The sequence below is a fragment of the Pristiophorus japonicus genome, chromosome 23 (genome assembly GCF_044704955.1).
Source record: "Pristiophorus japonicus isolate sPriJap1 chromosome 23, sPriJap1.hap1, whole genome shotgun sequence".
NCBI lineage: Eukaryota > Metazoa > Chordata > Chondrichthyes > Pristiophoridae > Pristiophorus > Pristiophorus japonicus.
Window position 1 is genome coordinate 42,785,802 of NC_091999.1, and position 12,496 is coordinate 42,798,297.

Below are 12,496 nucleotides of genomic sequence, written 5' to 3' on the forward strand. Positions count from 1 at the left end.
ATAGCGCCTTTAATACAATGAAACATCTCACGGTGCTTAACACGATCGATATCAATAAGAAAACATTTTTTACACAGAGTCACAGAGAAAGATATCAGGACAGATTCCCAAAAGGTTGATCGAAGAGGTAGTTTTTAAAAAGAACCTTGAAAGAGGAGGTGGAGGTTTAGGGGGGAATTCCAGAGCTTAGAGCTTCGGCAGCTGAAGACACGGCCACCAATGGTGGGGCGATTAAAATCAGGGATGGGCAAGGACAGATTTAGAGGAGTGCAGAAACTCAGAGGGTGGTGGGGCTGTAAGAGTTTACAGAGATAGGGAGGGGCGAGGCCAGGGAGAGTTTTGAAACCAAAGATTAGAATTTTAAAATCGAGGCGTTGCTTAACCAGGAGCCAATGTAGGTCAGTGAGCACAGGGGGATGGGTGAATGAGGTTATAGCAATAGGCCCCGACTTGCACACACTATTAGAGGAGACCCAATCTTTGTTTTGTTGCACTGGACACTGCCTGTGTGACCATCACACTCGATCCAGCATTGTGTTCAGTATTACACTAGAGTCTGCCTCTGTTATTATTGGCTCAAACACTGTCTTTGTTACTCTCACAGTGGGCCATGCATTTGCTGTTATTACTCCGGACCCTGTCTCTGGAATTGTTACACTAGACCTGAAAATAACCTGCCCCTGTAGTTCCAGTTCTAGTGCACACCTCTATTATTATAACTGTAGATCGTGTCTCTCTTGTATTCCATCGAGTATGTTTCTGGTATTGTTAAAGTGTTAAAGGCTTCTGTTAGAGGGGATAGTGTCACACTTTGTTATTATTGCAAAAACGCTGTTTCAATTATTAAATACTTGTTTACAGTGTAAAACTAGGCCTTGTCTCTGTTTGTATTACGCCGGACCCTGTCTCCGTTTGTGTTACGCCGGACCCTGTCTCCGTTTGTGTTACGCCGCACCCTGTCTCCGTTTGTGTTACGCCGGACCCTGTCTCCGTTTGTGTTACGCCGGACCCTATCTCCGTTTGTGTTACGCCGGACCCTGTCTCCGTTTGTATTATGCGGACCCTGTCTCCGTTTGTATTACGCCGGACCCTGTCACCGTTTGTATTACGCCGGACTCTGGGTCTTTTGTGATGCCCAATAGCGTGAGCCCAGGCTGGCCCAACAGCGTGTGCCCGGGCTGGAAGTGGGGGTGCAAACACGGGGCCTGCGGGCTGTGATTCGGGGCCTGGGACCGAGCCCGGGTGTGTGTGTAACGGATGGTGCGGAGTGTTGTCTCTCGAGCCTGGGCCCGCGCTCGGGCTGCGTGACCTCCCGGGATTTATTAACGCAGGGAACTATTTGTTCTGCACTTTTCTGATGGACAGGCGACAAGCCCCGCCCCGTGTCATGGCCCGCCCCCTCTAAGCCCAAATCATTCCATGCAGGTGGTGCCGAGAAACAGGACTGGGGTAAGGCACATACTGAGACTGTGGTAAGGCACTTCAGCTGGGGGAGTCATGCACTGGGAGTAGGGTAAGGCACTTCAGCTGGGGGAGTCATGCACTGGGAGTAGGGTAAGGCACTTCAGCTGGGGGAGGAATGCTTGAGCTTGGGGTTTGAGAGCTTGAGCAGCAGCGAGTGTCACGGCATTCGCGAGGCTGAGAGCTACGTGGATAGCACCTTTCAGGGGGTCGTCACCTCGCAGCATAAGAGTGTGCAGGCAGAGAGGGAATGGGTGACTGCCGAGACAGACATAGAGGACCAGGCAGGAAGTGCAGGACACCTCTCAGTGCATCTCACTCTCTGTACTGGTGGTTCCTCAGGGAGTACAAGGCATCATTGGTGGCTCAACTGTAAAAGGGGGGGGGCAGTGGGAAGAGGAAGGTCAGAGATACGGAGGGGTGTCGGGCTGGAGGAGGTTCGAGAGATAGAGAGGTGTGTAGGTGCTGGAGGAGGTTAGAGGGATAGGGAGGATGTAAAAGCTGGAGGAGGTTACAGAGGGGGAGGGGTCGAGTGCTGGAGGAGGTTACAGAGGGGGAGGATTGTAATGCTGGAGGGGGTTACAGAGATAGGGAGAGGTGTCGGACCTGCAGGAGGTTAGAGATAGGATGGGGTTAAGGGCTGGAGGAGATTACAGTGAGGGAGGGATGTAGGGGATGGAGGTTACAGAGATAAGGAGGGGTTTAGGGCTGGAGGAGGTTTTCGAGAACAGGATGAGCGTAAGGGCTGGAGGAGGTTAGAGAGAGAGAGATGTTTGTAGGGTCTGGAAGAGATTACAGAGATAGGGAGGGTTGTAGGGCTGCAGCTTGTTACAGAGATAGGGAGGTGTGCAGTACTGGATGAGGTTACAGAGATAGGAAGGGGCTGGAGGAGATTGCAGAGATAGGGAAGATTCTGGTATTGGAGGTGGTTATGGAGATAGAGAGGGGTGGAGGGCTGGAGGAGATTACAGAGATAGGGAAGGGTGTAGGGGCTGTAGGTTACAGAGAGAGGAAGGGGTGTAGGGGCTGGAGTAGGTTGCAGAGATTGGGAGGGTTGTAGGGGCTCGAGGAGGTTAGAGATAGGAAGGGGTATAGGGCTGGAGGAGGTTACACAGATAGGGAGTTGTATAGGGCTGGAGGAGGTTACAGAGAAAGGGAGGGTTGTCGGGCTGGAAGTGGTTACGGAGATAGGGAGGGGTGTAGGGGCTGGAGGAGGTTAGAGATCGGGACGGGTATCTGGTCTGGAGGAGGTTACAGAGATAGGGAGGGGTGTAGGGGCAGGAGGAGGTTACAGAGAAAGGGAAGGGGTCAGGGCTGGAGGCGGTTCGAGATAAGGAGGGGTGTAGGTTTGGAGGAGGTTACAGAAATAAGCAGGTGCTGGAAGAGGTTGCAGAGATATGGAGGGGTGTAGGGGCTGGAGGAGGTTACAGAGATAGGGAGGGGTGTAGGGGTAGGAGGAAGTTAGAGATAGGGAAGGGTTCAGGGCTGGAGGAGGTTGCAGAGATAGGGATGGGTGTAGGGGCTGGTGGAGGTTAGAGATAGGGAGGAGTGTAGGGCGGAAGGAGGTTAGAGGGATATGGAGGAGTGTAGGGCTGGAGGAGCTTAGAGATAGGGAGGGTGGTAGGGGCTGGAGGTTGTTACAAGGGATAGGGAGGGTTGTTGGGGCTGGAAGTGGTTGCAGAGATTGGAACGTTGTCGGGGCTCGAGGAGGTTAGAGATAGGGAGTGGTGTAGGGGCTGGAGGAGGTTACACGGATAGGAAGAGGTATAGTGCTGAAGGAGGTTACAGAGATAGGGAGGGGTGTAGGGGCTGGAGGTTACAGAGGTAGGGAGTGATGTAGGGGCTGGAGGAGGTTACAGAGATAAGGAGGGGTTTAGGCTGGAGGAGGTTAGAGATAAGGAGGGTTGTAGGGGCTAGGGGAGGTTACAGAGATAGGGAGGGGTGTAGGGCTGGAGGAGGTTACAGAGATAAGGAGGGGTTTAGGCTGGAGGAGGTTAGAGATAAGGAGGGTTGTAGGGGCTAGGGGAGGTTACAGAGATAGGGAGGGGTGTATGGCTGGAGGATGTTGCAGAGATAGGGAGGGGTGTACGGCTGAAGGAGGTTACAGAGATAGGTAGAGGTGTAAGGCTGGAGGTGGTGAGAGATAGGGAGGGGTGCAGGGGCTGGAGGAGGTTTGAGAGATAGGGAGGGGTGCAGGGGCTGGAGGAGGTTAGTGAGATAGGGAGGTATGTAGGGGCTGGAGGAAGTTACAGAGATAGCGAGGGGTGTCGGTCTGGAGGAAGTTAGAGATAGGGAGGGGTTTAGGGCTGGAGGAGGTTACAGAGATAGAGAGGGGTGTAGTGGCTGGAGGTTACAGAGATAGGGAGGGGTTTAGGGCTGGAGGAGGTTACAGAGAGAGGGAGGGGTGTAGGCGCTGGAGGGGATTACAGAGAAAGAGAGGGGTGTAAGGGCTGGACGAGGTTACAAACAAAGGGAAAGGTGTAGGGTCTGGTGGAGGTTAGAGATAGTGAGTGGTGTAGGGACTGGAGGTTGCAGTGATATGGAGGGCTGTAGCGGCTGGAGGACATTACAGAGAGAGGGAGGGTGGTATGGCAGGAGGAGGTTATCGAGATCGCAAAGGGTGTAGCGCCTGGAGGAGGTTAAAGAGATAGGGAGGGGTGTATGGGCTGGAGGAGGATATAGAGGGGAGGCTTGTAGTGCTGGAGGACGTTACAGATAAAGGGAGGGTTGTCAGGGCTGGGGGAGTTTACAGAGATCGGAAGGGTTGTCGGGGCTGGAGGAGGTTACAGATAGGGGAGGGTGCAGGGGTTGGAGGAGACTACAGAGATAGGGAGGGATGTAGGGGCTGAAGGAGGTTCCATAGATACGTAGGGCTGTAGGAACTGGAGGTGGTTACGGAGATAGGGAGGGGTGTTGGGCCTGGATGAGATTAGAGGTAGGGAGGGATTTAGGGCTGGAGGAGGTTATAGACAGAGGGAGGGGTTTAGGGGCTGGAGTTGCTTACAGAGATAGGGAGGGGTCTAGTGCTGGAGGAGGTTACAGAGATCGGGAGCTGTGTCGGTGCTGAAGGTTACAGCGATAGGGACGGGTGTAGGAGGTTAGAGAGATGTGGAGATGTGTTGCACTGGAGGTTACAGATGGGGAGGGATGTAGGGCTGGAGGAGATTGCAGAGATAGCGAGGGGTGTAGGGTCTGGAGGAAGTTACAGAGATAGGGAGGGGTGTAGGGTCTGGAGGAGGTTACAGAGATAGGGAGGGGTATCGGGTCCGGAGGAGGTTACAGAGATAGGGAGGGGTGTAGGGTCCGGAGGTGGTTACAGAGATAGGGAGGGGTGTAGAGGTTGGAGGAGGTCAGAGATAGGGAGAGGTGTAGGGGATTGAGGAGATTAGAGATAGGGAGGGGTATATGGGCTGGAGAGGTTACAGAAATAGGGAGAGGTGTAGGTCTGAAGGAGATTGCAGAGATAAGGAAGGGTCTCGGGGCTCGAGGAGGTTACAGAGATCGGGAGGGGTGCAGCGATTGGAGGAGAGTACAAACATAGGGAGGGGTGAACGGGCTGGAGGAGGTTACAGAGATAGGGAGATATGTAGGTGCTGGAGGAGGTTAGAGATAGGGAGGTATGTAGGTGCTGGAGTAGGTTGGAGAGATACCAAGATGTGTAGTGCTGGAGGAGGTTACAGAGGGGGAGGGTTGTCGTGCTGGAGGAGGTTGCAGACGTAGGGAGGGATGTAGGGGCAGGGGGAGGTTAGAGAGCTAGCAAGAGGTGTAGGGCTGGAGGAGGTTACAGAGATACGGAGGTGGATAGTGGCTGGATGGGATTAGAGATATGGACAGGTGTAGGGGCTGGAGGAGGTTTAGAGATCGGGATGGATGTGGGGCTGGAGGGGGTTTAGAGATAGGGAGGGATGTAGGGCAGGAGGAGGTTCAAGAGATAGGGAGAGATGTAGGGGTGGGGCTTTGGGGCTGGAGGAGGTTTAGAGAGATATGAGAGGTGTCGGTGCTGGAGGAGGTTGAGAGAGATAGGGAGGGATGCAGGGCTGGAGGAGCTTACAGAGATAGGGAGGGTTGTAGGGCTGAGGAGGTTACAGAGATAGGGAGGGGTGTAGGGGCTGGATGGGGTTACAGAGATAGGGAGGTGTGTAGGGGCTGGAGGAGGTTTAGAGAGATAGGGAGGGATGTAGGGCTGGGGCTTTGGCGCTGGAGGAGGTTTAGAGAGATATGAGAGGGGTCGTTGCTGGAGGAGGTTACAGAGATCGGGAGGGTTGTAGGGCTAAGGAGGTTTAGAGAGATAGGGAGGGGTGCAGGGCTGGAGGAGGTTAGAGATGGGGAGGGGAGGGGAGGGGAGGGGAGGGGAGGGGAGGGGAGGGGAGGGGAGGGGAGGGGAGGGGAGGGGAGGGGAGGGGAGGGGAGGGGAGGGGAGGGGAGGGGAGGGGAGGGGAGGGGAGATTGGGGGAGATTGAGGGATATTAACACGAGGCTGAGAATTTTAAATCAGAGCCTCGCTGGGGCCGAGGAGGGGGGGAGAAGTGCAGGAACACAACCCCCTCACTCCCTACCCTGCACTAACCCCCATCATCTGTTAAATCACCTGGAGTTCCAGTGACACTCCTCCCCCTCTCTCTCGGTATTTATCTACTCACTGCCTCACTCAAAGCGTATTGACAGTCCGTGTGAGAGCCCTCGTTGTCCCAGAATTGCTCCCCGTGGACACCGACTGACCTTCCCCGTGCCTCCACCACCCTCCTCCTGTTCCGTGACGGCCGACAAATTCAGGTTGTGTTCCAGTCAGCAAGCGAAAGATCGGGAGTGGGGGTGTATAAATTAAAACATTTGGCGGGCCGGAGGAAGGGGCTTGGGGGGCCGTGTCCTGCCCACAGGCCGTATGTTTGACACCCCTGAGCTACACTGTCAAGCCCTGTAAAAGTTTTCTATGTTTCAATGAAATCACCTCTCATTCTTCTAAACTGTAGAGAATATCGGCCTGGTCTACTCAATCTCTGCTCACAGGACAATCCCCCCATCCCAGGAATCAGTCTGGCGAACCTTCGTTACCATCCTCAATGGTCTGTACATCCTTCCTTGGGTAAGCAGCCAAACTGTACACAATACTCCAGGTGTAGTCTCACCAGGGCCCGATATAATTGCAGTAAGATGTCTGGGAACAAGTTATTATTTAAATGGAGAAAGATTACAAAATGCTGCAGTACAGTGGGACCTGGGGTCACTTGTGTATGAAGCACAAAAGGATAGTATGCAGGTACAGCAAGTGATCAGGAAGGCCAATGGTATCTTGGCCTTTATTGCAAAGGGGATGGAGTATAAAAGCAGGGAAGTCTTGCTACTGCTGTATAAGGTATTAGTGAGGCCACACCTGGAATACTGCATGCAGTTTTGGTTTCCATATTGACGAAAGGATTTACTTGCTTCGGAGCCCGTTCAGAGAAAGTTCACTAGGTTGATTCTGGGGATGAGGGGGTTGACTTATGAGGAAAGGTTGAGTAGTTTGGGCCTCTACTCATTGAAATTGAGAAGAATGAGAGGTGATCTTATCGAAATGTATAAGATTATGAGGGTGCTTGACAAGGTGGATGGAGAGAGGATGTTTCCACTGATGGGGGAGACTCGAACTAGAGGGCATGATCTTAGAATAAGAGCCACCCATTTAAAGCAAAAATGAGGAGGAATTTCTTCTGAGGGTTGTAAATCTGTGGAACTCGCTGCCTCAGAGAGCTGTGGAAGCTGGGACATGAAATAAATTTAAGACAGAAATAGACAGTTTCTTACACGATAAGGGGATAAGGGGTTATGGGGAGTGGGCGGGTAAGTGGAGCGGAGTACATGATCAGATCAGCCATGATCTTATTGAATGGCGGAGCAGGCTCGAGGGGCCGTACGGCCTACTCCTGTTCCTATTTCTTATGTTCTCATGTTTACTCTTATCCTCAAATCCTCTTGTAATAAAAGGCTGACATACCATTTGGTTTCTTCATTGCTTGATGTACCTGCATATTAACTTTCAGTGATTCGTATACAAGGACTCCAAGGTCCCTCAAAACACCAACATTTCCCAATCTCTCACCATTTCAAGTAGCTGTTTCCAGTCCACTTTGGCTAAATCACATATCAGCTTAGTAAAATTGGCTTTTCCCCAATTGTGAACTTTTATTCCTAGTCTATCTTTGTCCTTTTCCATAACTACCCGAAATCTAACTGAATTATGATCACTCGCACCAAAATGCTGTCCCATCGATACCCCTTCCACCTGCCCAGCTTCAGTCCCGAATACTAAGTCCAGAACTTCATCTTCTCTTGTTGTGCTTGCTACGTACTGGCTAAAAAGTTCTGCTGGTTGCTGACCCCTCTGCGAAGGGAAATAGCTCCTTCCTCTCCACTCTATCTAGGCCCCTCATAATTTTATACACCTCATTAAGGTCTCCCCTCAATCTCCTCCGTGCCAAAGAAAACAAACTATTAAGAGGGTTGGTGGGCTGGAGGAAGTTAGAGATAGGGAAGGGCGAGACCCTGGAGAGATTTGAACAAGAGGATGAGTATTTTAAAGGCTGATGCCACCAGCCATCTCGCCCAGCACAGAATGTAACTCACTACCAACAAGAAGGATGTTACTTTAACTGCTAAAGTTGCATAATGCGGGGAAATCAATCTCTGTCCCTTTAACTAACAGCGATATGGAAAGAGGGAAATGAATGACCTTTAAACACCAGGTCCACTTGACACTGAAATGTCTGAAACTCATAATAGGAACTCATAAATAGAAAGAAAATACTGACAAATGTTAAACTGTTTTGTTGACAAAAGAAATCTCGATTTAACTTTAAAAGATGAATTGTTTAACAGAGACTCACCTGACAGGCTGACTCAGGATCCACCCCTCAAGCACCGTGATTGGGTGCAGAACACGCTGCTCCCTGGGCCCTCCGGCCTCTGACCTCTCTTCCTGTTGGTTCCCAGGGCAATCAAACACCACTCGCCAACATTACGCTGCCAAATTAAGTTGAGAGGCTCGGAGGAAGAAATAAAATGAGGCCGTGAATGAGTTAAGAAATAAAATTAGAAAAGCATGATTAAATAAACAAGGAGAGGCAATGTAAATTAAAGGGTACAATCCTAAAGGGGGTGCATGAACAGTGAGACCTGCGGGTATATGTGGACAAATCGCTGAAGGTGGCAGGACAGGTTGAGAAAGCAGTTAAAAAAACTTACAGGATCCTGGGCATCACAGAGTACAAAAGCAAGGTGGTTATGATGAACCTTTATAAAACACTGGTTCGGTCTCAACTGGAGCATTGTGTCCAATTCTGGGCACCACACATTAGGATGTGATGGCCTTAGAGAGGAAGCAGAAAAGATTGACAAGAATGATTCACGAGATGAGGGACTTCAGTTCCGTGGATTGACTGGAGAAGCTGGGGTTGTTCCTCTTGGAGCAGAGAAGGTTGAGAGGAGAATTGCTAGAAGTGTTCAAAATCATGAGGGGTCCGGACAGAGTAGATAGAGAGATACTGTTCCCATTGGTGTAGGGGTCGAGAACCAGAGGAGACGGACTTAAGGTGAATGGCAAAATAACCAAAGGTGACATCAAAAAAATCTATTTTATGCAGCGAGTGGTTAGGATCCGGAAAGCACGGCCTGAAAGGGTGGTGGAGGAAGAATCAATCACAGCGTTCAAATAAAAAGGAAGTTGGATAAGTATCTGAAAAAAAACATTTTGCAGGGCCGGGGGAAAAGGGAGGGGAGTAGGCAAGGGTTCGATGGGCCGAATGGCCTTCCGTGCTGTAACCATTCTCTGATTGTGTGAGCAGAACCACTCTGTTCCCTGACTCAATCTAAAGCCTTCCTGATTGTGAGCACCTGTTAAACCTGCCCTGCACCTTCACTGCTCCAAGGAGAACCACCCCAGATGCTGCAGTCATCATCTTATTGAATGGCGGCAGGCTCGAGGGGCCAAAGGGCCGACTCATCTCCTATTTCTGATGTTCTCATGTATTCAGTCACTGGTCCCCATCCTGCACCTGCTCCCTGCAGTAAGATGGCCGCCGCGCATGGTCCCTGCCCTGAAGCGGGACAATGGAAAGTATTGTGATGTCGAGGAAGCCCCGCCCCTGTTGCTCCCTGCTCCCCGTGGCGGGCGGACCCATGCTGCCCAAAGCTGGCGGCTAAACTCCCGGCAAACCCCGACAGTAACCAAGGCCCGTCCCCACCCGAAGGTACCCCACAGCCGCCACCCAAATCTCACCGCCCGCGCGTGTCCGTGAGTCTGTGAGTCCTCAGGGAGGCTGGGCACACTGCCCGGGCTGCTCATCCATCCTCCGCGTGGGGCAAAACATCGTCCGTCCGCAGCTAATCTCCCACAATAGGCTGGCACCGCGCCTGCGCACAACTCAGCCCCGCCACACCTGGGCACCGAGCTCAAAGGCTGCGAGCGGAGCCCCCCAACATACCGCCCGCCCGCAACACTCAGCCCGCAGCCAATGGCGAGGCGGCGCGGGGCACCAGCCCACCCAGCGCCTTGCTCCGCGCCAATCAGTGGCGGGGGGGCGGGGCCGGGGCACCAATCAATCACTGGTCCCTGAAGGTACTGACACTGGCTGGGTTTAGTTCTGCACTCACTGCTTCCCCTCCCCTGAAGGTACTGACTCTGGCTGGGTTCAGTTCTACACTCACTGGTTCCCCTCCCCTGAAGGTACTGACTCTGGCTGAGTTCAATTCTACACTCACTGGTTCCCCTCCCCTGAAGGTACTGACTCTGGCTGGGTTCAGTTCTACACTCACTGGTTCCCCTCCCCTGAAGGTACTGACTCTGGCTGAGTTCAATTCTACACTCACTGGTTCCCCTCCCCTGAAGGTGCTGACTCTGGCTGGGTTCAGTTCTACACTCACTGGTTCCCCTCCCCTGAAGGTACTGACTCTGGCTGAGTTCAATTCTACACTCACTGGTTCCCCTCCCCTGAAGGTACTGACTCTGGCTGGGTTCAGTTCTACACTCACTGGTTCCCCTCCCCTGAAGGTACTGACTCTGGCTGGGTTCAGTTCTACACTCATTGGTTCCCCTCCCCTGAAGGTACTGACTCTGGCTGGGTTCAGTTCTACACTCACTAGTTCCCCTCCCCTGAAGGTGCTGACTCTGGCTGGGTTCAGTTCTACACTCACTGGTTCCCCTCCCCTCATGGTACTGACTCTGGCTGGGTTCAGTTCTACACTCACTGGTTCCCCTCCCCTGAAGGTACTGACTCTGGCTGGGTTCAGTTCTACACTCACTGGTTCCCCTCCCCTGAAGGTACTGACTCTGGCTGGGTTCAGTTCTACACTCACTGGTTCCCCTCCCCTGAAGGTACTGACTCTGGCTGGGTTCAGTTCCACACTCACTGGTTCCCCTCCCCTGAAGGTACTGACTCTGGCTGGGTTCAGTTCTACACTCACTGGTTCCCCTCCCCTGAAGGTACTGACTCTGGCTGGGTTCAGTTCCACACTCACTGGTTCCCGTCCCCTGAAGGTACTGACTCTGGCTGGGTTCAGTTCTACACTCACTGGTTCCCCTCCCCTGAAGGTACTGACTCTGGCTGGGTTCAGTTCTACACTCATTGGTTCCACTCCCCTGAAGGTACTGACTCTGGCTGGGTTCAGTTCTACACTCACTGGTTCCCCTTCCCTGAAGGTACTGACTCTGGCTGGGTTCAGTTCTACACTCACTGGTTCCACTCCCCTGAAGGTACTGACTCTGGCTGGGTTCAGTTCTACACTCACTGGTTCCACGCCCCTGAAGGTACTGACTCTGGCTGGGTTCAGTTCTACACTCATTGGTTCCCCTCCCCTGAAGGTACTGACTCTGGCTGTGTTCAGTTCTACACTCACTAGTTCCCCTCCCCTGAAGGTGCTGACTCTGGCTGGGTTCAGTTCTACACTCACTGGTTCCCCTCCCCTCATGGTACTGACTCTGGCTGGGTTCAGTTCTACACTCACTGGTTCCCCTCCCCTGAAGGTACTGACTCTGGCTGGGTTCAGTTCTACACTCACTGGTTCCCCTCCCCTGAAGGTACTGACTCTGGCTGGGTTCAGTTCTACACTCACTGGTTCCCCTCCCCTGAAGGTACTGACTCTGGCTGGGTTCAGTTCTACACTCACTGGTTCCCCTCCCCTGAAGGTACTGACTCTGGCTGGGTTCAGTTCTACACTCACTGGTTCCCCTCCCCTGAAGGTACTGACTCTGGCTGGGTTCAGTTCTACACTCACTGGTTCCCCTCCCCTGAAGGTACTGACTCTGGCTGGGTTCAGTTCTACACTCACTGGTTCCCCTCCCCTGAAGGTGCTGACTGTGGCTGGGTTCAGTTCCAGACACTAGATGGCCGCGCATGCGCGGTGCTACTCACTGAATCAAGATGGCGGAGCGCTGAACCTGTTCGAAGATGGCCGCCGTTAGCCGGGCCTGTGACCGGGAGAAAGCCCCAAAGCTGCATCCGCCGATAATCCGTTTATTATTCCGGGCTTGCGGCGGGCACGGGTTGTTTATGAAGCCTCCCCGGCTCCCCGCTGGTCCCTCACCCGGCTCCGTCCCGCTGAAAAAGAGACTCCTTAGGAGCCTGTCCAAAACATGTCTTCTCCGCCATTACACGCACGGCGCATGCTCCAAACACAGGGCCCGCGCCTGCGCACTGAGCTCCTGCAGACTGGATGCAGCACATTTTCCCCCGTAGGGTATGCTGGGTAGATAAGACCATGACAAACAGGCAGGAGTGGGCCAGATACTGCAAGGGTTATATACAGAGTGAAGCTCCCTCTGTACTGTCCTAAACAATCTCAGGGCAGGTACAGCACGGGTTAGTTACAATTTAAAGCTTGCTGTACGCTGACTTTCATCAAACACTCCCAGGGCAGGTACAGCACATGTTAAATACACAGTAAGGGTCCCTGCACACTGTCCCACCAGGTATTCCCAGGGCATGTACAGCACGGGTTAGATAAAGAATAAAGCTCCCTCTGCACAGGCCCAAGAAACAATCCCAGGGCAGGTACAGCGCAA

General features: G+C 52.8%; 1 long non-coding RNA gene across 1 annotated transcript in view; it reads right to left on the bottom strand.

Moving 5' to 3' along the window:
- Positions 1-11,995, bottom strand: part of LOC139235657 (uncharacterized) — a 53,698-nt gene extending 41,703 nt beyond the window's left edge. Inside the window, exons 1-2 of the long non-coding RNA XR_011588490.1 lie at positions 11,847-11,995; positions 8,325-8,481 (exon numbers count right to left, since the gene is read on the bottom strand). This is a non-coding gene — a long non-coding RNA (uncharacterized lncRNA). The remainder of the gene's footprint in view (positions 1-8,324; positions 8,482-11,846) is intronic.
- Positions 11,996-12,496: the final 501 nt, after the last annotated feature.